Here is a 23449-nt window from a genome sequence, read left to right as displayed (position 1 = left end):
GGTCTGATTTTGTTAAACACAGTCTCTGAAATCACATTTGCTTGAGCTCCAGTGTCTAATTTCATCACAATGTTTGCGTCATTCACTTTCAGGTTCAGCATCCAATCTTTCTTGTCTGTATTTTCTTCTGTTACTACATCCACATAGAATTCCTCAGAGTCACTCTCATTCACTGTATGCACTTTGCTCTGTTGTGCCTGACTCATGCACTGTCTTGCATAATGGTTCTTTTTGTTGCAATTATTACACACTTTACCATACGCGGGGCATTTTTTGGGAGGATGCTGCGTGCCACATCGACTGCATGCCTTTCCTTGCACGTCTCTATGCGCTAGTTTCGTTTCACTCTTGACGTCGGGAGCGCCTCTTTTCTTCCTGACTGCTCCTCGTTCTTCTCTTCTCACTGCATCAACGTTGCAACTCTCACCGACCAGTTCTTTTGCTTGCATTCTGACTGTTTCCGCCGCTCTGCACATAGTAATTGCTTTCTCTAAGTCCAATTTTTCTTCTCTCAGTAGCCTTTCTCGTAGACTATTATCTGGAATTCCGCAAACAAGTCTGTCTTTTATCAACGAGTCTGTCAGTTCTCCAAATTCACACGTCTTGCTTCGGTTCCTCAACTCGGTTACATACTGATCAATTGACTCTCCCGTTTTCTGAACACATGTAAAAAATCTGTGCCTCTCAAACCTGACGTTTCTTTTCGGAATACAGTATTCCTCGAACTTCCTCAGTATTTTATCCAATTTCATTTTGTCATCTTCTGCGTCAAACTGAAAGTTGTTATAGACTTCTAGCGCATCTTCGCCCACTACATGTAAGAACACTGATGCTTTCGTCTTTGCACTCTTATCGTCGGCACCAATAGCTGATAAGTACAATTGAAAACGTTGCTTAAACTTCCTCCAATTCTCAGCCACATTACCTGTCAGTTGTAGACTGGGTGGTGGTTGTAGCACTTGCATCTTTGTTATGCTCTTTTTCTCCCGCGGAAAACAGGCTAACAATCCTCGGTTGACTTAACTTGCTATGTTCTCACCGGACTAGCATCGGATGTTTTCAGTCAATCCTCTCCAATTCGCTCTTAATGTCGAAGTTTCTCCTCAAGTCCATCTTCTGACACCATGTTTTGTTTGTGTTGTGGGTTCTTCAATAAACACACTGGTACTTGAAAAGAACGAGCTTTATCTAGTAACGGGTTGCACACTCATATTACAGGCGTACACTCTGAACTGTGTTCACCACTCCATCTACCTGTTCTAACACCAGGCTTCCGTATGCGCATGCGCCACCTATCTAGCTCATAGGGAATCACATCACTCAGGATGACTAATCAAATTGTTCATATCATTACAGAAGACATTTAAAATTATTTGCATAGTCTTTTCAAAGATGAAAATCTGACACCCTCAAACATCGAAAGACAAGGTGTCACAGAGTTACGCCAGCCTTACACCAAATTTTCAAGTAATTATCTATGATTTTGCAGTGACAGAGATCTTGCAGGGGCATAATTTACATGAGCCAAGACCAAAAATAATATTAAACATGGATGAGTTAATCAGAACACGAAGACAAGAAGAAGACTGGCTTAATATACAGTAGCTATCCTGACCACCTTACACCAAATGCTCAGGATGATAGGATTGCATCCCAACTCTAGCAAAGGTCTCGTGATTTTATTCAGATGTTGGAAATTTTTCTGCGACAGTGAAATCACTTGAAAAGGCAGATGATGTAAGGCCAACATTACATTACATGTGCAAGAATAATGCTTTACTTCCATCAGTCTTAAACTTCTTCAGTGTTCGGCCTGATGGTAGGTCCACTCTGACAGCTTCAGCCATCAAAGTTTCTAGGGAAGAATTACAGTAGTGGTTTCTGGTTGCCTTCCACTAGATTTTTATAGAGGTTTTCTCCTCTCAACCATTCACACACATTCACACCTATGGACAATTTAGAGTCTCCAGTTAACCTGATCGCATGTCTTTGAACTGTGGGGAAAACTGGAGTACCCAGAGGAAACCCACACAGACATGGGGAGAACATGCAAAATCCACACAGAAAGGTCCCCGTCGGACACTGGGCTTGAACACAGAACCTTCTTGCTGTGAGGCAACAGTGCTAACCACTACACAACCATGCCACCTTTAAACTTAAACTGAAAAGACAATGACCCTAAGCACACAAGTCGTTCTACCAAAGAATGGTTAAAGAAGAATAAAGTTAATGTTTTGGAATGGCCAAGTCAAAGCCCTGACCTTAATCCAATCGAAATGTTGTGGAAGGACCTGAAGCGAGCAGTTCATGTGAGGAAACCCACCAACATCCCAGAGTTGAAGCAGTTCTGTATGGAGGAATGGGCAGTTGTTGGTTTAGAGCACCTCTTTTCTAAACTTCAATGGGTGTTTATGGGCAGAGTTTCTTCCACTACTTTAACTGTAGGCTTTGATGATACAGTGGGTGGTTGGCCAAGCAAATTTAAGAAGTAATCTTTCCATTTCTTGACACAGTCCATTGGACTTTTAGTACTAATTTGACCCGTTTGTACCTTTTCTACCAGTTAGCTCATTGACCCTTTCACATCCAAGTCCTGATTTCCGATGTCTGATGGGATTTGTAATGGCATGCATTTTTTCATTTACATACTTTTCTTGTTCTGAGTTGTAGTCTTTCTGAAGTTCTTTTTTTGCTTCGTTTACTTTTCTTGTGCCTTCCCTTGTTTTCTTTTGGACTTTCTCCTCATAAGCCTTCCTCACATTCTCTCTTTTTGCAAAGATGTTATCAGTCTCCCATGGTGCATGCTGTTTTGCCTTATGTAACCTGTTGGAAAAAAAGGGAAGAGAAACCTAACTGTTAAATTAGTTATGTAACCTGTTGAGAAGGAAAAAAAGCGTGTTACAACATTTAGAAATATTTTTTTTTCTTTCATTGAGCCGGCTCTGTGGTCGGCATGAAGCTGGACTCTCTGGTGACGGTGGCAGAGAAGAGGTCTATGGACAAACTATTGAACATCATGGATGATGCTAGTCACCCTCTGCACACCGTCATCAGCAACCAGAGGAGCCTGTTCAGTGACAGAATGCTCCTTCCCAAGTGCAGGACGAACAGACTCAAAAACTCCTTTGTCCCTCATGCCATCAGACTGTACAACTCCTCTCTGGGGGGGAGGAGGGGTAACAGGAGGACAGAGGACAGGAAGGAGCAGTAGCCTAGCCTAACAATAAGCAATACCGGACAATGTGCAATATAAAGTGCAATATCTTTCCTGCCCCCCCACACACACTTACCCTAACCCCACTTCTCCCCCCTTTACCCCCTCCCCCTTCCTCTCTTCCCCATATCTTATTCTTTTATATTTGTATATGTAAATACTTAATTTATTTTAATTTATCTAGAAGTTTTTCTCTATTTCTTTTCTCTATTTATCTGTAATGATGCTGCTGGAATCTTAATTTCCTTGAGGGAACCCTCCCAAGGGATCAATAAAGTTTCATCTAATCTATCTAATCTAATCTATTTTCCTTTAATTCCTAATCATAGCCTTTATTTAATTCTGCATTTGAATTATTATTATTATTTTTTTCCCAGAGGTCTGTTGCTACTTCAGTAGTGGTCCTGTGAGGAAAAAGTGATTTCATTCATTCATAGTGGTGTAGCTGAATTGCTACTGGTGAAAACAACTCATGTCCAGCCTCCTTGGTGCAGGTTTGCGAGATGCATTGTGAGAGATGCACAGAACGATAGCAGGAGGAGAGCAGAAACACGGGAGTGAAAAAACTCGTTAAAACACTTGATATTGTGAATACTGTGAAAAAAAAGAGGAAGGAACTGTTTGAGTTCATACGTGAGTGTCTGGTGAACCACGGAGAAGTGACCATGGGAACCTTACCTGTGTTTATTCTTTTCTTTTCTCGGTGAGTACTGTGAAGTATAAGTAGTTAGTTAGCCCCATGAGTTAGCATAACCAGGGTTTTTTGGACACCTGGGATTTTGGATGGAACTGGATTCTTTCCCTGACGAGGAGGATGGCGAGCCAACTGTGTGAACATCTGGACTGAAGAGGACCCTCTCAATTTCTGTGAGCCTTTCTCGGTCCTACCACACTGACAGGATGACAGATGAAAGAGGAGAGGGTCCTCTTTGTACAATAAAGATGAGACGGACGCCGAGGTACGAACACTGCATACTTTACTGATCGTAACCGGAACTCCCCCCACAGCCCCCAAACACCACAATGGAGTATGGGTAGCGTAGTCTACCCCGCTACATCTCCTCCTTTTAGCTAAGCACATCAAACATGTATCTGTCTCTTATCCCGACCACAATTCGATCTCTGATGAGCTCATCCTTCAGTAAGCCAAATTTACAGTGTTCTGCTAGCTTGTGAACTTCGGTGATGTAAGCTTCCGAACTCTCCCCTTCTTGCTGGCATCTCATATTAAACCGTGCCCTTTCGAAAATCACATTGTGTTGCCCTATGAAGTGGTTTTCCATCGCTGCTTTAACTGAGGCATATTTCTTTTTCTCCGCAGTAGTGATCGGCAGGATACTGAGGATGTCGTCAGCCGCATCGCCCATAGCATATAGGAGAGCATTTACCTGATATTCCTCGTCTTGGTCGCGTAATCCGGATGCAATGTGGAATCTGTCAAATCTTCGGATCCATCTCAGCCAGTCAGACAGGTTCGAGAAGTCGAACGGTTCTGGTTGTGTTATTTGCAATGAAACCGCCATGACAAGTGTCTTTTTGTGTTTCACGTTCCGAAAAGGCTAGTTGGTTCCCTGTAGCTTAGCTGTGTTTCCCGCTCACCAGCTTGTGCAGCTTCACTGGCGTCCTCCTCGCTTTCGTGTGCATGCCAAAATCCGTTTCTTGCAGGTATATATCCGCTCTTTCGCCGTGTCCGCGACCGCCTTATTTCTTTATCTAACTCCGTGTAGGAGATATGCGTCCTATCCCACTTCTGACACCATGTACAATAAAGATGAGATGGACGCCGAGGTACGAACACTGTATACTTTACTGATCGTAACCGGAACTCCCCCCACAGCCCCCAAACACCACAATGTATTATGGATAGCGTAGTCTACCCCGCTACACTCTTCAGTCCAGATGTTCACACACTTGGCTCGCCATCCCCCTCATCAGGGAGAGAATCCAGTTCCATCCAAAATCCAGGGTATCCAAAAAACCCAGCCTGTACCATATAACAGGCTTAAATAAATCCACTCACTTCTTTTTTCACTGTACAGTTTCTAACTATGATCTACATCAATGTATAATACAACATTTAACTGTTAACTTAGAAAAGGTAACTGCTGCATTAGTGACAGCATATGAAATATCAGCCTCACAGTTTTTTATAATGAAAATAAAATCATTAATTGACTGATAAACAATCAAGAAATCCATATGTAAATGATTATAAAACCACTCACAGTTCAACAGTAATTACTCACACTGGATTAAGGTAAGTAAAATAATGTAATATGAATTCGTTGTAAGTTTGTTTCACAACCCTGAAAACAGCACAGTGCTACACAGAAGAATGAAGCAATCTCATAACCCATGACCCTCATCTTAATGATGTCTCTCTCTATTCACACAATGTAAATAACATGCACACATACTGTTTTTTAACACACACGAACGTTTTTTTCTCTTCTATCACAAGAAAATTAACACAACACTGTGAGTTTATGCTCCAGCTCGGAGGCTAACACACCACGAGGCGATGCTAACTCGCGGGGCTAACTACTTACCGTACGCTTCACAGTCCTCACCGAGAAAAGAAAAGAATAAACACAGGTCAGGTTTCCAGGGTCGCATCTCCGTGGTTCACCGGACACTCACGTATGAGCTCAAACAGTTCCTTCCTCTTTTTTTTAACAGTATGCACAATATCAAGTGTTTTAACAAGTTTTTTCACTCCCGTGTTTCTGCTCTCCTCCTGCTATCGCTCTGTGCATCTCTCACAACGCGTCTCGCTAACCAGCGCCAAGGAGGCTGGACATGAGTTGTTTTCACCAGTAGCAATTCAGCTACCGTACACCACTATGAATGAATGAAATCACTTTTTCCTCACAGAACCACTACTGAAGTGGCAACAGACCTCTGGGAAAAAAATTAATTTATAAATTAAATGCAGAATTAAATAAAGGCTATGATTAGGAATTAAAGGAAAGTAATGCTCAATGAAAGAAAAAAAAATTCTAAATGTTGTAAAAATTTTTTATTCCTTGTCAACAGGTTACAGAACTAATTTAACAGTTAGGTTTCTCTTCCCTTTTTTTCCAACAGGTTACACTTAGTTTTCACAGGGATGCTATATCTACCTGTTTCTTCGTGGGTTGACATGATGTTCTTGTACTGTATGTCTGGTTTGCATCCTCATTATCGTCTAGATCTTTCAAAGCTTTGTATTGATTTTATACTTCAACAGTATATGATTCCTTGGTGGTGTTGTCTGTGAGAAGTTTCTGCTAGTACTTCTTCTTACTAGATGTTTTGTTTTGATGCAAACTCGGTCTTATTTTATCAGTGATGATGTGATGGTCAGATCCAACTATGTAAAAGGTATTGTATGCCTCACAGTTAAAAGTACCATTTTTCTATTTGTTATTCATAAGAATGTAATCTGTCTGGGATCTTGTTCCAGTTGGTGATGTACAGTGCCTTGCAAAAGTATTCATCCACCTTGGTGTTTGTCCTGTTTTGTCGCATTACAAACTGGAATTACAATTGATTTTTTGGGGGGTTAGCACCATTTGATTTACACAACATGCCTACCATTTTAAAGATGAAAATTGTTGTTTTATTGAGACACAAACAATTATTAAGATGAAAAAAAAAACAGAAATCTGGAGTGTGCATTGGTATTCACCCCCCAAAGTCAATACTTTGTAAAGCCACCTTTTGCTGCAATTACAGCAGCAAGTCTCTTGGGGTATGTCTCTATTAGCTTAGCACATCTAGCCACTGGTATTTTTGCCCATTCCTCAAGGCAAAACTGCTCCAACTCCTTCAAGTTAGATGGGTTGCATTGGTGTACAGCAATCTTCAAGTTATGCCACAGATTCTCAATTGGATTGAGGTCTGGGCTTTGATTAGGCCATTCTAAGACATTTAAATGTTTCCCTTTAAACCACTCCAGTGTAGCTTTAGTAGTATGTTTAGGGTCATTGTCCTGCTGGAACATGAACCTTCATCCTAGTCTCAAACCTCTGGCTGACTCAAACAGGTTTTCCTCCAGAATTGCCCTGTATTTAGTGCCATCCATCTTTCCTGCAGTCCTGACCAGTTTTCATGTCCCTGCAGATTAAAAACATCCCCACAGCATGATGCTGCCACCACCGTGTTTCATTGTCGGAATGGTGTTCTCAAGGTGTTGGGTTTGCGCCACACATGGCATTTCCCAAGATGGCCAAAAAGATAAATTTTAGTCTCATCTGACCAGAGAATCTTCTTCCATGTGTTTGGGGAGTCAAGGCCAATTTATGCTGACAACCCAGTCCTCGCAGATAGCATCGCAGACAGTGTCACAGACAGTGTCTGCGTAGCCCCCCCCACCTTCGCAGACGCTCTGCGCGCACCTCCCAAAAATTGTGACCACCGCAGAAGTCTCGCAGACAGCGCCGCAGACAAGAGGGCTCTGATTGGTCCACCTTACATCCACTGTACACGCACTTCCGCTTCCCTACTTTCCCGGTTTGGTTTGTTTTCACAACTGGCATTTTTAAAAACACGAGCGAAGATGGAGCAGCACGAAGAGCGGTTGATTGAGGAAGTATGTACATCTATACGACTCCAGTTCTAGTCATTATAAAAAAAAAAGTTCTAGTCATTATAAGTAACCGGAGGATAAACACTCCACTAACCACACCCACCAACTACTCCTAGCAACTTCGCGCCCCCTTGCTTTGTGCCGGTGAATAACAACGCGCATGCCTATACTCCCCGCTCAACGATAAATTACAACTGTCTGCGAAAAGCTATCTGCGAAAGCCTTGTCGCAAGAGCATGCAGAGGCCTTCAGCCACATGCTGTTGGGCAAACTCCAAACGTATTTTTTTAAGCAATTATTTTTTTCTGGCCACTCTTCCATAAAGCCCCGCTCTGTGGAGTGTATGGCTTAAAGTGGTCCTATGAACAGATACTCCCATCTCCGCTGCGATCTTTGAAGCTCCTTCAGTGTTATCATTGGTGTCTTTGTTGCATCTCTGATTAATGCCCTCCTTGCCCAGTCTGTGAGTTTTGGTGGGCGGCCTTTTCTTGTCAGGTTTGTAGTGATGCCATATTCTTTCCATTTTGTTATAATGGTGCTCCGTGGGATATTCAAAGTTTGGGATATTTTTTATAACCCAATCCTGATCTATACTTCTCCACAACTTTGTCCCTGACCTCTTTGGAGGCTCCTTGGTTTTCATGTTGCTTGCTTAGTAGTGTTGCAGAGTCAGGGTCCTTCCAGAACAGGTTGATTTATACAGGCATCATGTGACAGATCATGTGACACTTTGATTGTACACAGGTGAATCTTAAACAACTAATTATGTGACTTATGAAGTGAATTGTTTGGACCAGCTCTTATTTAGGGGTTTCATAGGAAAGAGGGTGAATACCTATGCACACCCCAGATTTCTGATTTTTTCATCTTAATTATTGTTTGTGTCACAATAAAACAATTTTCACCTTTAAAGTGGTAGGCACATTGTGTAAATCAAATGGTACTAATCCAGGGCTGCAAACTTTTCGAAATTCCTTGGAGTGAGATTTTTTTTTTTGGGGGGGGGGGGGGGGGGTCAACGGCAAAATTTTTCCGCACACCATGCAGTAAGTGGGAATTTTGTATTCAGTTTGATATTCACTTGTCCCCCTGCATTCTGGTGTTTTGTTTGTGGGTTGTCCAGCTGGAGATGGACAATGGGGGGGGGGGGGGGGGGGGGTGAGATTTTGGATTTAGTAGATGTTCCTGCATTCTGGTGGATTTTTGGAGTGGCTTGCTGTCCCATACCTACATTCTTACACACCCTGACTTGCCAGGCCTTCAGCTTGTGGCCAACAAAAGCACTAATTTTTGGCTTAAAAGCCCCCACACTAGAAAACTACAGATGACTGCCAATGTTCCTATAGCCCTATAGACCTGTGTTTCAGATTTAAAGGCAAGTTCATGTTTGAAAATATTTCATCAGCTAAGCCTAAACACCTTCTGGATTGAAACTAAATGTTAAGTTTTTAATAACTGTTGCAAAAAATAAGATTGTCCCTCATTGACTATTCATTATGCATTTAAGGGCTTTCCCCACCACTGGGTTCAGCAGAAGATTGGCATAGGGAAAAATATCAACAGCAAAAGAACAAATAAAATGCTTAAACAGTAAGCAAAATGTGCATGTGCTACAAGAAACATTAAAATGATTAAGTTTGAACAGTATTGAAACACAAAAAGCTGAACCTTGGCCATAGGTGGGAATGTGCATACAAAGTTGGGCTTAAAATTTTGGTCATACTTAAATAAGCTATATTAATATATTTTTTATTAATTTATTTCTTATCTATGTTTCTTATTAGTAATAGAGCATTTGTCAGGGCCTGTTATCTGACAAATATTCTCTACCTGTCTTGCCCTCTTTGAAACCCTGTCTCCTCAGTATATTGTTCTCTGTCTTTTTTTTTTTAATTATTCACAAGTTCAAGTTCTTTGATATTATAGGTGACCATGCTTTATTTACTTTAACTGAGCAATTACATACATCATAAATAATTAAAAATAAATACCCTGTAAATAAACAACAGGTATGGTGGCTAATGGCTCTTCTTGCATTTGTAATATTATCTCTTACTTGCTTTATTTTACAACATTTCCAGTATGGCTTCAAATAAAGTCATAAAGTATGATAACATACAGTAAACAAACTAAAAATGCACCTTAATAAACGTGTGCTAAGGAGGTGCTCTCCCGTGCTGCTTGTTGTGGAAGATAGAGGCTGTGGCACGGCAGTAGGCCTATAATGGTTTATCATGCCTAGTACACAGCTCTCGAAATGGCATTAAATATTCTCACAACACTTATAGGCTAAAACGATTAAGAAACTTTATATAAGTTCATAATTACGCCAGTAACACCACACATTGGCGTGCATATGTACAAACCTGTCTGAGACACCCGTATTCAACTCGGATACCTTCTTCTCTCTCCTTTTCCTCTAAATTGACGGTAGGCAATTATCCAACTTCCGGCGAGTGCAGCATCATTAGATGCGCCACCTACCATAGGGGAGTGTGTACAGAAGGGAACACCTCTCTGCCTGTTTAGCCGTGCGTAAGGCGTAATTGATCAATCACAAGTGGTTGGCGCGACGCAATGGGTAGCCTAGATCAGATAGATAAACTAGATTTTTTTCTAGCGTGAGAAATCGGAGGTATGGTGTGTGAGCGTGTGAAGACAATCAAATGCGTGTGTCTCACGCTCATTGCGTGAGAGTTGGCAGCCCAGACTAATCACCCCAAAAATCCATTTTAATTCCAGCTTTTAATGTGAAAAACAGGACAAACACCAAGGGGGATGAATACTTTTGCAACACTGTAGGCATCCAGAGTTTGCCCATGCGTTTGATATAACTTGTGTTCAAAGCTTTCAGACTGCATTCTTGCATGTGATCTAGAAGGTACTGATCGTTCTCATTGGTTGTGTGTCATGCTCCGCCCCGGACATCCACTCCGGAGATTACGGATCTCTCACACCAGCGCTGATCCGGATCTGGGACAGGAATGTTCTCACCCATATTCACTTCCTGGTTTTCACTGCTGTGTATAAATAAGCCATTCTCAGACTCAGACTTTGCCAGAACGTCTCGTTTGCTTCTTTAGCCATTTCCGTGCCTCTCTTGCTGTTCATGGTTATTCTCTCTAGTGACTTTTTCTTGTTCATGGTTTTCGCACTAGCATTCTTCTGGTTCATGGTGTTTTTTGCGCTAAGGGTTATTTCTGATTCATGGTTTCTTGCACTAGGGTCTTTTCTTGTTCATGTTTTTTTTTTTTCACCAGCGTTTTTGTCTTTGGCTGTCTCATGTTTTTGTCAAGTTGTTTCTCATTTTGTCCGGACTATTTTTGCCATTTGTTTTTTGTCCTGTTTGTTTACCTTTTTGCCATGCCCTTTCTTCCCTGAATTAAATCATATTATTTATTGGATTACTATCTGTGTTCTGCTTGTGGATCCTAACTTCACCATACCTCCACCCAACTTAACAGTACGTTCTGACCAACATGGATCCAGCAGAACTTGCCCATCTGAGAATGGCCATCCAGCAGCAAGGGACTCTCCTCAGGACCCACCAACAAGACCTACAACAAATTACCCAGAGCCTCGCCACCCTGTCCAACGCACTCAACCTTCTCACCATGCAGATGCAGCACTGTCAAGTTATGCCTACCCCTGCTCAGCCATCTCCTACTTCAGCTCCTGCCACTGCCTTTCTCCATGAACCGAGACTTCCAGCGCTTCAGCCCTATGATGGAGAACCAGGTACTTGCAGATCGTTTTTGTCTCACTGTTCATTGATCCTAGAGCTGCAACCTCTGGCCTTCCCCACAGAATGCTCCCGGGTAGCATATACAATAATGCTCCTCACTGGCAAGGCCAGAGAGTGGGGAACAGCGGTCTGGGATGCCAATGCACCTTTTTGTTCCAGTTTCAAGGATTTCTCTGAGGAGATGAGGTGAACTTTCAACCGTTTTCTGTCCGGCCGGGAGGTGGCCAGAGAGCTCATGGAGCTGCGGCAGGGGTTCTGGTCTACCTTAGATTACGCCATCAAGTTCCGGACGTTGTCGGCTTCATGCAGTTGGAACAAGAACGCCCAGATTGACGCGTTCCTGCATGGCTTCTACGATGCTATCAAGGATGAATTGGTATCGCGGGAACTGCCGTCAGACCTCTCCAGCCTCATGGACCTCACCAACTGCATCGACGCTCAGATCCAGCAATGGAGGAGAGGGAAGACCCGCCCCATACTCACCTTCTCTCCACCTCCCACCGCGTCCATCAAACCCATGCAGGTAGACTGGGTTCGGGTGTCAGCAGAGGAACAACATTGCCAGCAGAGGAACAACATTGCCGGTGGAGCACGGGGGCCTGCTTCTACTGGGGTCAGCTGGGGCACATCTGCCGAGCCTGCCTGCTAAAAGGATGAGCCCACCAGTGAATCAAGGGGCCCTGGTGGGCAATGCTTGGAACCAGTCCCCCACTAATCATCCATTACTTCCTGTCATCATTATCCATGACAACCAGCATCACCACCTCCAGGCCCTTGTCGACTCAGGGGTGGACAGGAACCTGATCTGCTCTGCCACTGACAAGCATCTGGGAATCCTGCTACTTGCTCTTGACGTCCTTCTCACTATCCTGACACTCAATGGCACTGGCTTGACCAGTATCACCCACCTTACTGCCCCGCTCACCCTAAGGACTTCCGGTAACCACTCAGAAACCATCCAGCTTCACATCATGAACAAGCCCCACGTACCCATCATCCCAGGATTACCATGGTTAATGCAGCACAATCTCCACCTTAACTGGACTAATAATACTAGGCTGGAGTCCTTCCTGCCTGGCCTCCTGTCTGATCTCCGCTCTGCCTCCCACCAAACCACCACAGCCCTCAGCCAGCGAGTTTCATGACCTCTCTCACGTGCCTCTGGAATATCTGGACCTTAAAGCAATTTTCAGTAAGACCCGAGCAGTGTCCCTCCCTCCTCACAGACCCTACGACTGTGGTATCTACCTCCTGCCTGGGACAGCACCACCCAAAGGATGCCTCTACTCTCTTTCTCCTGCCGAAAGACAAGCCATGGAAAAGTATATCACTGAGTCACTGGCAGCTGGGATTATCCGCCCTTCCTCCTCCCCAGCAGGGGCGGGGTTCTTCTTCATCGAAAAGAAGGACAAGTCACTCCGCCCCTGCATTGACTATCGGGGTCTCAATGCCATCACGGTCAAGAACCGCTATCCACTACTGCTCATAACCATGGCCTTTGAACTACTCCAGGGAGCCACGGTATTCACTAAGCTAGATCTATGCAATGCATACCATCTCATCAGGATCAGGGAGGGGGACGAGTGGAAGACAGCCTTTAACACTACCTCTGGTCACTACAAGTACCTCGTGGTCCCTTTCGGTCTGACCAATGTGCCCACAGTCTTCCAGACACTCGTTAATGACGTCTTAAGGGACTTCCTAAACATCTTCATTTTCGCGTACCTGGATGACATCCTGATCTTCTCCCACTCCCTGGAGGAACATCAGGGTCATGTCTGGCCGGTCCTCCAGTGCCTGCTAGAGAACAAGTTGTTCATCAAGACAGAAAAGAGCGAATTTCACCAGAGCTCTGTCTCATTTCTGGGATTCATCATTTCCCTAGCAAGGATCCAGATGGACCCCCTCAAGCTCGAGGCAGTTGCCGATTGGCCCACCCCACCTTCGAGACGAGAGCTCCAGCACTTCCTAGGATTTGCCAACTTCTACAGGCGCTTCATTCGCAACTTCAGCACTGTGGCCAGACCTCTCTCAGCCCTGACCTCAACCAAGACCCAATTCAAGTGGAGGGAGGAAGCAGAGAAAGCCTTTTCCATGCTCAAGCACAGGTTTACCACAGCACCCATTCTCACCATACCCGATCCAACCAAGCAGTTTATTGTCGAGGTCAACGCTTCCGAGTCAGGGGTCAGAGATATACTTTCCCATGCTCCTTCTCCCGCTGGCTATCCCCAGCCGAACGGAATTACGACATTGGTGACCGAGAACTACTGGCTGTTAAACTAGCCTTGGAGGAGTGGAGGCACTGGCTCGAGGGGTCGGAGTTCCCCTTCCTAGACTGGACCGACCATAAGAATCTGGAGTACCTCAAGTCCACCAAACGCCTTAATTCCTGTCAAGCCCATTGGTCTCTCTTCTTCTCCCGGTTCAACTTCACGCTCTCCTACTGCCCAGGCTCCAAGAATGGCAAACCCAATGCCCTGTCCAGGATGTTCTCCTCCCACCAAGAGGAGTCCAAGCCTCCCGAGACCATCCTTCCTCCACGCTGCCTGGTGGGAGCCGCCATTCTAGAGGTTGAGACGCTCATGCAGAAGGCCCTGGAGCAGGACACCGGTGAAGGTAACCCCAACAACATTCCTCCTAACCATCTGTTTGTTCCCGGTCCTGTGCATACCCAGGTGCTGCAGTGGGGTCATGGCTCCAAGCTGGCCTGTCATCCGGGAGCCACCCGAACCCTTGCACTCATCCAGCAGCACTTTTGGTGGCCATCCATCAAGGAGGACATCCAGGAGTTCGTGGCAGCCTGTGACACATGTTCCCGGAACAAGACAGCCAATCGACCCCCTGCTGGCTTGCTAAGACACCTCCCGACTCCATATCGACCTTGGTCTCACATCGCCCTGGACTTTGTCATAGGACTCCCCAACTCGGGTGGCAACACATGCATTCTCACTGTCATTGACCATTTCTCCAAGACCATTCATTTCATCCCTCTGCCCAAGCTCCCCTCAGCCAAAGAAACCGCTGAACTACTCATCCAGCACATTTTCCATCTACATGGACTGCCCACTGACATTGTTTCTGACCGGGGTCCTCAGTTCAGTGCGCAATTCTGGAGGGCTTTCTGCAAACTCATCAGGGCCACCTGTAGTCTCTCCTCAGGCTTCCACCCACAGACCAATGGCCAGGCAGAACAGGTGAACCAGGCTTTGGAGGTTGCACTCAGGTGCATGGCATCCAGGGATGCCAGTTCTTGGAGTAAGTACCTACCCTGGATCAAGTATGCTCATAACACTCTTCCTTCATCTGCCGCAGGTCTCTCACCCTTCCAGTGCTCCCTAGATTACCAACCCCCACTCTTCCCCAACCAAGAGGAGGAGGTCGCCGTACCCTCTGCCCAGATCTTCATACACCGCTGCAGGAGGATGTGGGCATTGGCCTGGAGAAAACTCATTCGCTCTGCCCTAGCATCCAAGAGGCAGGCTGACAAATGCCGCTCTAAGGCGCCGGGTGGGGCAATGAGTCATGCTCTCCACATGCCATCTGCCACTCAGAACCATCTCCCACAAGCTGGCTCCTAGGACTCTTCCTCATCAAAAAGGTAATCAACCCATGTTCCATCAGACTGGCACTACCACTCACCATGTGACACATTCACCCCACGTTCCACGTGTCACAGCTTAAACCTCTAGTCTCTAGTTCTTTCAGACTGCATTCTTGTATGTGATCTAGAAGGTACTGATCATTCTCATTGGTTGTGTGTCATGCTCTGCCCCGGACATCCACTCCGGAGATTACGGATCTCTCACACCAGCACCGATCCGAATCCGGGACAGGAATCCCTTCTCACCCGTATTCACTTCCTGGTTTTCACTGCTGTGTATAAATAAGTCGTTTTCAGACTTTGTTAGAATGTCTCATTTGCGTCTTTAGCCATTTCTGTGCCTCTCTTGCTGTTCATGGTTATTCTCTCTAGTGACTTTTTCATGGTTTTTGCACTAGCATTCTTCTGGTTCATGGTGTTTTTTGCACTAAGGGTCTTTTCTTGTTCATGTTTTTTATTTATTTATTTATTTATGCATTTATATTTTTTGCACCAGCGTTTTTGTCTTTGCCTGTCTCATGTTTTTGTCAAGTTGTTTGTCTCATTTTGTCCGGACTATTTTTGCTATTTGTTTTTTGTCCTGTTTGTTTACCTTTTTGCCACACCCTTTCTTCCCTGAATTAAATCATATTATTTATTGGATTACTGTCTGTGTTCTGCTTGTGGATCCTAACTTCACCATACCTCCACCCAACTTAAAATTGTGACATTGTAGACTGAGCCCTTTGCATTTCTTCTTCCTATTCTGGTGTTTATATTGCCTCCAACCAGTAAAACATTGTGTTTTGGGATCTTTATCAGTTCTACCATTTCTGTGTAGAATGCCTCTTTCTCATCCTCATTTGATATGGTTGTAGGGCTGTAGCATGAGATGACAGTGACAGCAGGATTACGAGTCATTTTCAGCTGAAGACGTTATCATAACCCATCCTTTTTTCATGTCGCAATGTTTGATGGTTAAATCATTGTGATAGATCCAGTGTTCTTGGAGACAAATGATGTCAATGTTCTGTTCCTGAGCTAGAGCAGTCCATTCTCCCATCTTTTCATTTAAGCTCAGAGAACAGCAGCTGAGTGTAGAAAAAAAGAGTAATCTTTCTGCACATCAGAATCCAGATATCCTTTTAAGAAGTATTTTGGTCAGTAGCATTCTTTTCAATCCCAGCCTGACTTCCCACTGGGGGATGTACTCCTTGTTCTCCCACTCAACAAGTGATGTGGTATGAAGAATTGGAATTACGAGTCATGGTGTTTTTCTGTTGCATTCACACTTCCAGACAGAGTATGATTCAGTGCTAGTGGTTGCAATTCCTACTAACAATCGCAGTATTCTACTAACTAGAATTGTTTGATCCCTGCTGTTGTGGTTGACTGTCGTTCATCATCCGCCATTGATCACTACATATCAAGCCAATGTACTGATCTATTGATATTTGCCTATCAGTGCAACTGGAGAGCTGCTGCCCACTCCAGGTTTTTTGTCATTGAGGTTTGCTCCTCTAAGGTGAATAAGATTTTGTCTAACTACTACCGTTCAACCTGTCTGGCTTGGTTGAACCTACTAGAACATGAACTCCAGCCAGCATAGCTCTTCAGATCACAGGAGTGCACAAGCTGCTCCACCACGTCAAGGTACTTAATCATGGAATGGCATATATTTCTTAAATCTATGAATTATTTTCTTTGTTGTCAAAACACAAATAACGCTAAGTTTGTGCTTTTGTATGGAATAATAATAGTAATAATAATAATCATTCAGAAAGTTACTCTCTCTCACACTGAAAACACTCTTTTGAGGCAACAGAACCTTCTACTCCACCATTTGAAGAAAAACTGATTAAACCAATGGCCTTTATTTGTATTTTCTTATAGTGAAAGAGGATAAATCATCATTTTATGATGTTACTGATTCAGTACAGCCCTGAAACTTCTCCGAACCTGTAGACTGAGGAGACTGTGAGAAATATTGTCATTCAGGCACAAGATGGCGATGTTGTAATTCAGTTACCTTGAATTATCCTCACACAGCAAGACATAAATCCACATTAAACAGCTTTGTTTGATTTGTGCCAATCTGAGTTAAAGATAACTTTAATGTGCTTGTGTTTAATCATAATTATTATAATCTTAATTATCTGAGACTTTAAATTAAGCAGAGTGAGCATGAAGAGTTCAAGCTAATTGTACACCATGAGCAAATGGAAATTAAATCCAGATTAATGATGGTCCAGTATAAACTGGATTATTCACACTTCCTGTCATTAAACACATTATCTGTAACTGTGACTAATTGTTTTTTTTTAATTAATATTTACAGTAACACCTGTTTCACTGATGGGGCTTTGTTTCATTAATCTTATCATTTATTCATTGTTATTCATTAATAGTTATACTGTTTGCCATCTTCTGTAATTCCTTGTTTGGTTTTATTTATTACTTACTTGTAAGCAATTTTATTTACATTTAATGCTCATATTTTTAAAAGCGCTTTTAAATGCCTCAGGGAAGGAGGTGAGGCCTCTGTGTGTCAGTCTCAATGAAGGAGGTGTGGCCTTTGTGCACTATTGATCATTCCATTCTCCTCAATAGATTAGAAAATGTTGTGGGAGTTAAAGGATTGGTCGGTTGCTTTTTTCTTTATACAACCCCGATTCCAAAAAAGTTGGGACAAAGTACAAATTGTAAATAAAAACAGAATGTAATAATTTACAAATCTCAAAAACTGATATTGTATTCACAATAGAACATAGACAACATATCAAATGTCAAAAGTGAGACATTTTGAAATTTCATGCCAAATATTGGCTCATTTGAAATTTCATGACAGCAACACATCTCAAAAAAGTTGGGACAGGGGCAATAAGAGGCTGGAAAAGTTAAAGGTACAAAAAAGGAATAGCTGGAGGACCAAACTGCAACTCATTAGGTCAATTGGCAATAGTTCATTAACATGACTGGGTATAAAAAGAGCATCTTGGAGTGGCAGCGGCTCTCAGAAGTAAAGATGGGAAGAGGATCACCAATCCCCCTAATTCTGCACCGACAAATAGTGGAGCAATATCAGAAAGGAGTTTGACAGTGTAAAATTGCAAAGAGTTTGAACATATCATCATCTACAGTGCATAATATCATCAAAAGATTCAGAGAATCTGGAAGAATCTCTGTGCGTAAGGGTCAAGGCCGGAAAACCATACTGGGTGCCCGTGATCTTCAGGCCCTTAGACGGCACTGCATCACATACAGGCATGCTTCTGTATTGGAAATCACAAAATGGGCTCAGGAATATTTCCAGAGAACATTATCTGTGAACACAATTCACCGTGCCATCCGCTGTTGCCAGCTAAAACTCTATAGTTCAAAGAAGAAGCCATATCTAAACACGATCCAGAAGTGCAGACATCTTCTCTGGGCCAAGGCTCATTTAAAATGGACTGTGGCAAAGTGGAAAAATGTTCTGTGGTCAGACGAATCAAAATTTGAAGTTCTTTATGGAAATCAGGGACGCCGTATCATTCGGACTAAAGAGGAGAAGGATGACCCAAGTTGTTATCAGCGCTCAGTTCAGAAGCCTGCACCTCTGATGGTATGGGGTTGCATTAGTGCATGTGGCATGGGCAGCTTACACATCTGGAAAGACACCATCAATGTTGAAAGGTATATGCAGGTTCTAGAGCAACATATGCTCCCATCCAGACGACGTCTCTTTCAAGGAAGACCTTGCATTTTCCAACATGACAATGCCAAACCACATACTGCATCAATTACAGCATCATCGCTGCGTAGAAGAAGGGTCCGGGTACTGAACTGGCCAGCCTGCAGTCCAGCTCTTTCACCCATAGAAAACATTTGGCGCATCATAAAACGGAAGATACGACAAAAAAGACCTAAGACAGTTGAGCAACTAGAATCCTACATTAGACAAGAATGGGTTAACATTCCTATCCCTAAACTTGAGCAACTTGTCTCCTCAGTCCCCAGATGTTTACAGACTGTTGTAAAGAGAAAAGGGGATGTCTCACAGTGGTAAACATGGCCTTGTCCCAACTTTTATGAGATGTGTTGTTGTCATGAAATTTAAAATCACCTAATTTTTGTCTTTAAATTATACATTTTCTCAGTTTAAACATTTGATATGTCATCTATTTTCTGTTCTGAATAAAAAATGGAATTTTGAAACTTCCACATCATTGCATTCCATTTTTATTTCTGTATTTATTTTTATTTATTATTTATGTACTTTGTCCCAACTTTTTGGGAATCAGGGTTGTATACAGTATGTTACCTCTGGGGGATATTATTCATAAGCATGGTATGAGTTTCCATTGTTATGCTGATGACACATTGTATGTTTCCGCAAAGCCAGATGAGAGACACCAGCTTAATAAAATTGTGTAAAGGACATTGGATACTGGATGCTTATTAACTTCCTTCTGCTTAACTCTGACAAGACAAAAGTACTTGTACTCAGACCACATGCTGCTAAAAGTAGGTTTTCTGATTACACACTAACTCTGGATGGCCTTTCTGTTTCTTCATGTGCAGCAGTAAAAGACCTCGGGGTGATTATTGACCCCAGTCTTTCATTTGAAACTCATATCGATAACATTACCCCGATAGCATTCATTCATCTCAGAAATACTGCTAAGATAAGAAATATAATGTCACTACATGACGCAGAAAAACTAGTCAATTCCTTTCTTACCTCCAGGTTGGATTATTGTAATGCCTTACTGTCTGGATGTTCAAATAAGTGCATAAACAAGCTCTTGTTACAGTAGTTCAAAATGCAGCAGCAAGAGTCCTTACAAGAACTAGAAGATATGACCACATCACCACCCCTGTCTTATCCACACTGCATTGGCTCCCAATAAAATTTCACATTGATAATAAAATACTACCTTTGACCTTTAAAGTACTGAATGGTCTCGCACCACAGTACCTAAGTGAACTTTATGACCCACCATGCCTACTTGAATCAAAAGGTGCAGGCTATTTGTTGGTACCTCATATAGTGAAGGCTACATCAGGGGGCAGAGCCTTTTCTTACAAAACCCCACAGTTATGGAACAGCCTTTCAAGTAGTGTTCAAGAATCAGACACTATCTCAGTGTTTATGTCTCGGCTGAAAGCATATCTGTTGAGTCAAGCCTTTTGTTAATCATTTTTATGAGGTAAAGGAGTAGATCTGGGGGTCCTCAGGCATAGAGTGTTTTGGTAAACTGGGATGTATGGCTGCTCCCCCCTACATTCTTACATGTTCACTCTGGTTTGTTGATGGTGTAGTGGCTGCTGCTTTATGTCCCAGGGCACCCTCATGTCTGTGTTATGTTCTGGCTGTTCCTTTTAGTTATGGTGTCATAGTTAGTCTTACTGGAGTCCCTGCTTGCACTCAGCACAAAATATATACTGTTCTTGGGCATTCCAAACAACCTCTGTTTTCTGTCTGTCTCTCTTTCTCTCCCTCCCTCTCTTTCTCTCTCCTTTTGTCTGTCTCTCTCTGTTTAGTTACATGTTGATCCTGAAACACCAGTCATGCTGACCTCTTCAGACCTGCCTGATCCATCCTGATGCCCTACTTCTGGCTGGAGTCTCATCACATTGCTTCCGTGAAGGATGGCCCCGTATGGACAGACCAAAAACACACTTAGAAGATGGCTCTGGACAGTTACAGTTTTGCTATGATGGTTTAGGATTACAATCACCATGATAACTTTAGGACTGCAGTTGTCATGAACAGTTTTGCACTCAAGTCTCCATCAATGAACAGCTGATAACTTCAACAAAACAGACTTCATAGTAAAACTATAATGAATTTCCTGGTTACACAATTGTACTTTGTGACTCTATGGGACCAGTGGCGGCTGCTGGTTTTTAAAACAGGGGAAGCCCATTTTACACATTCATCGTAAAACCTGTAGGCCGGATATCAAAGCATAGAAAGGTGTGCCCCATTAGCATAGTGAACTAGACAACCCTACCTAGTGGCAGAAAGTATTTTTGCTTGTACATTTCATGTTATAGTCTGGCTTGCCAGGCTAGTGCCTCATATCCTTAATCAAAAATATCAAACATCCAAAAATCACTGGCTATTCAACGAAGAGCCTTGAACATCATACCCTGATATGCAACACAGAGTCTTTAACACAACACCCAGCTGTGCAACACATCCTTGAACATCTTCTGCAACACAGTCTGGAAATTCATAACCAGGTAGGCTATGCAACACACAGAACCTTGAATATCATACCCAGGTATAACCTATAACACAGAGCCCACCATTCTCTTAACATTACTGAACAATATACACACTTCAGATTCATGAACATGAACACTATTTATACACAAATTCTGCCCTCCGCTCCTTTTCCAGAAAATGGTCTGTGACCCTGTCATACCAGCTGGTTGTGCTTTCCAGAGAGTTCACCAATTTCTGTTAGCAGCTAGCACTGCAGATCCCAATAAGGCTCAAGCTAGCCTACAACCAGATTGAACTACAAATGAAATAAACGAGTGAATTCACGAATGATCAAACTGATAGAATGGATGAAAGTTAACGGAGCACAACGAGTAATATTTACATTTATTTACAGAGTAATGTACAGAGACATCAATGAGAAGAAACATTTATATGAAAATAAATTCGGACAGCACTTTGGCACACGACTGCACTTTCTCGACATCCGCTAGGGACTGACTGATCATACTTCCGTGTTCCTCGCCGAAGTACCACCCTCCTCATGTCTTTCAAACACTACCTCCAATAATCCTTTATCAGCCCGGCTTCTTGTCCCTCCCACTGTCTCGTTTAGTCCCAGAGAAGCCCGGCTTCCCTGGAAGTGACGATTTTGTTGATTTTAACCAATAACAACTAGCTGAAATTGGCTGTTCAGAGCCGTCTCATAGACTGCAACGGATACCCGGCTGCCAGTCAGTGTTGCCAGATACTGCTGACGTTTTCCATCCCAAAATATGTTCAAAACCCGCCAAAATGCACTTAAAACCGCCCAAATGGCAACACTGCTGCCAGTCCATAGAGCCCATTGAAATAAGAAAGGTTACAGCCTGGCAGCAAAGGTGATTCTCGTAGCAAACTGCAAGTTCATCAGACATCACTCAAATAAGTTACAGGATAGTTATGAACATAAATACAATCTTGGGCATATATTATGTTATGCAAGTTATTGTTTTAATGAGAATTCAACATCGTAGACGCCTCAGTTTGGGGAGAGAATTTTAGGGGAAGCTCGGCTTCCCATCTTGTCTCTGAGAAATCGCCCCTGTATGGGACACAGTTATAGAAGCGAGTTATTTATAATCATGCTATCTGTTATCACCCAGATGGGGATGGGTTCCCTTTTGAGTCTCTTTCCTTTCAAGTTTTCTTCCTCAAGTCATCTGAGGGAGTTTTTCCTTGTCACCATCACCTCCGGCTTGCTCATCAGGGAGAAATAAATTTATTCTGAATAAAATTAGTTCATATGTTTAAAGTCTTTATTTTCCTGTAAAGCTGCTTTGCAACAATGTCTGTTGTTAAACGGGCTACACAAATACACTGGCTTGACTTTGCTTGTCAGTATCAGTGAAGGAGGTGTGGACTCTTGAATATTCTCATTGAAGAATGCTTGATATAATCATATAATGAATCCGTTTCTGGTTGAAAATTTTCAGTGCCATTTCAGGCTGTTGCTGTGAGAATGTTGTATCAGCTCAGAATGAGATACCCACCCTCACTGTGTATTCATATATTCATACAGGTATTAGATCTCAAAATCCTATTTCAGTTGCTGTGTCCGCATCTCACTTCATCTCAGACTACACACTCAGACACAGAAGAGCTTTTATACAGCCAGTGTCTACTCTCCTGTTCTGTGTACTGATTCCAATCCCACATTTTCAACCCTGCTGTATGTTTCTTGATGAGCTGGTTATACTGAAATTGTGCAATATTCTGCCAGAGTGAAAAACGTGCACATATTGTAGTTTTGTAATAATATCCATATCATAATAATCATGATATACATGACCTCCTTTGCTTTACATTATTAGTGGCATGAAGTAGCACAGTGCTGTAAGACGTCCCATCCTGGTGCCTGAACACAACAGTATAATATAGCAATGTAAATTCAGTATGTCTCATATGACAGCCAAAATATGATATATTTTCTACATGAATTTAATGATGCATGCTGGATAGCGTGTATCATGGGGCACTGAGATTTATTACAAACTGTGTTTCTTTTACTCACCACTGTGTTCTCTACTCTAAAGTGAATTGGTCATCCTTATGTGCTCGTTGCCTCGGTCACTGGTATGTGT

Source organism: Neoarius graeffei, chromosome 2 (assembly GCF_027579695.1).
Source record: "Neoarius graeffei isolate fNeoGra1 chromosome 2, fNeoGra1.pri, whole genome shotgun sequence".
NCBI lineage: Eukaryota > Metazoa > Chordata > Actinopteri > Siluriformes > Ariidae > Neoarius > Neoarius graeffei.
This window is presented reverse-complemented; position numbering follows the sequence as displayed.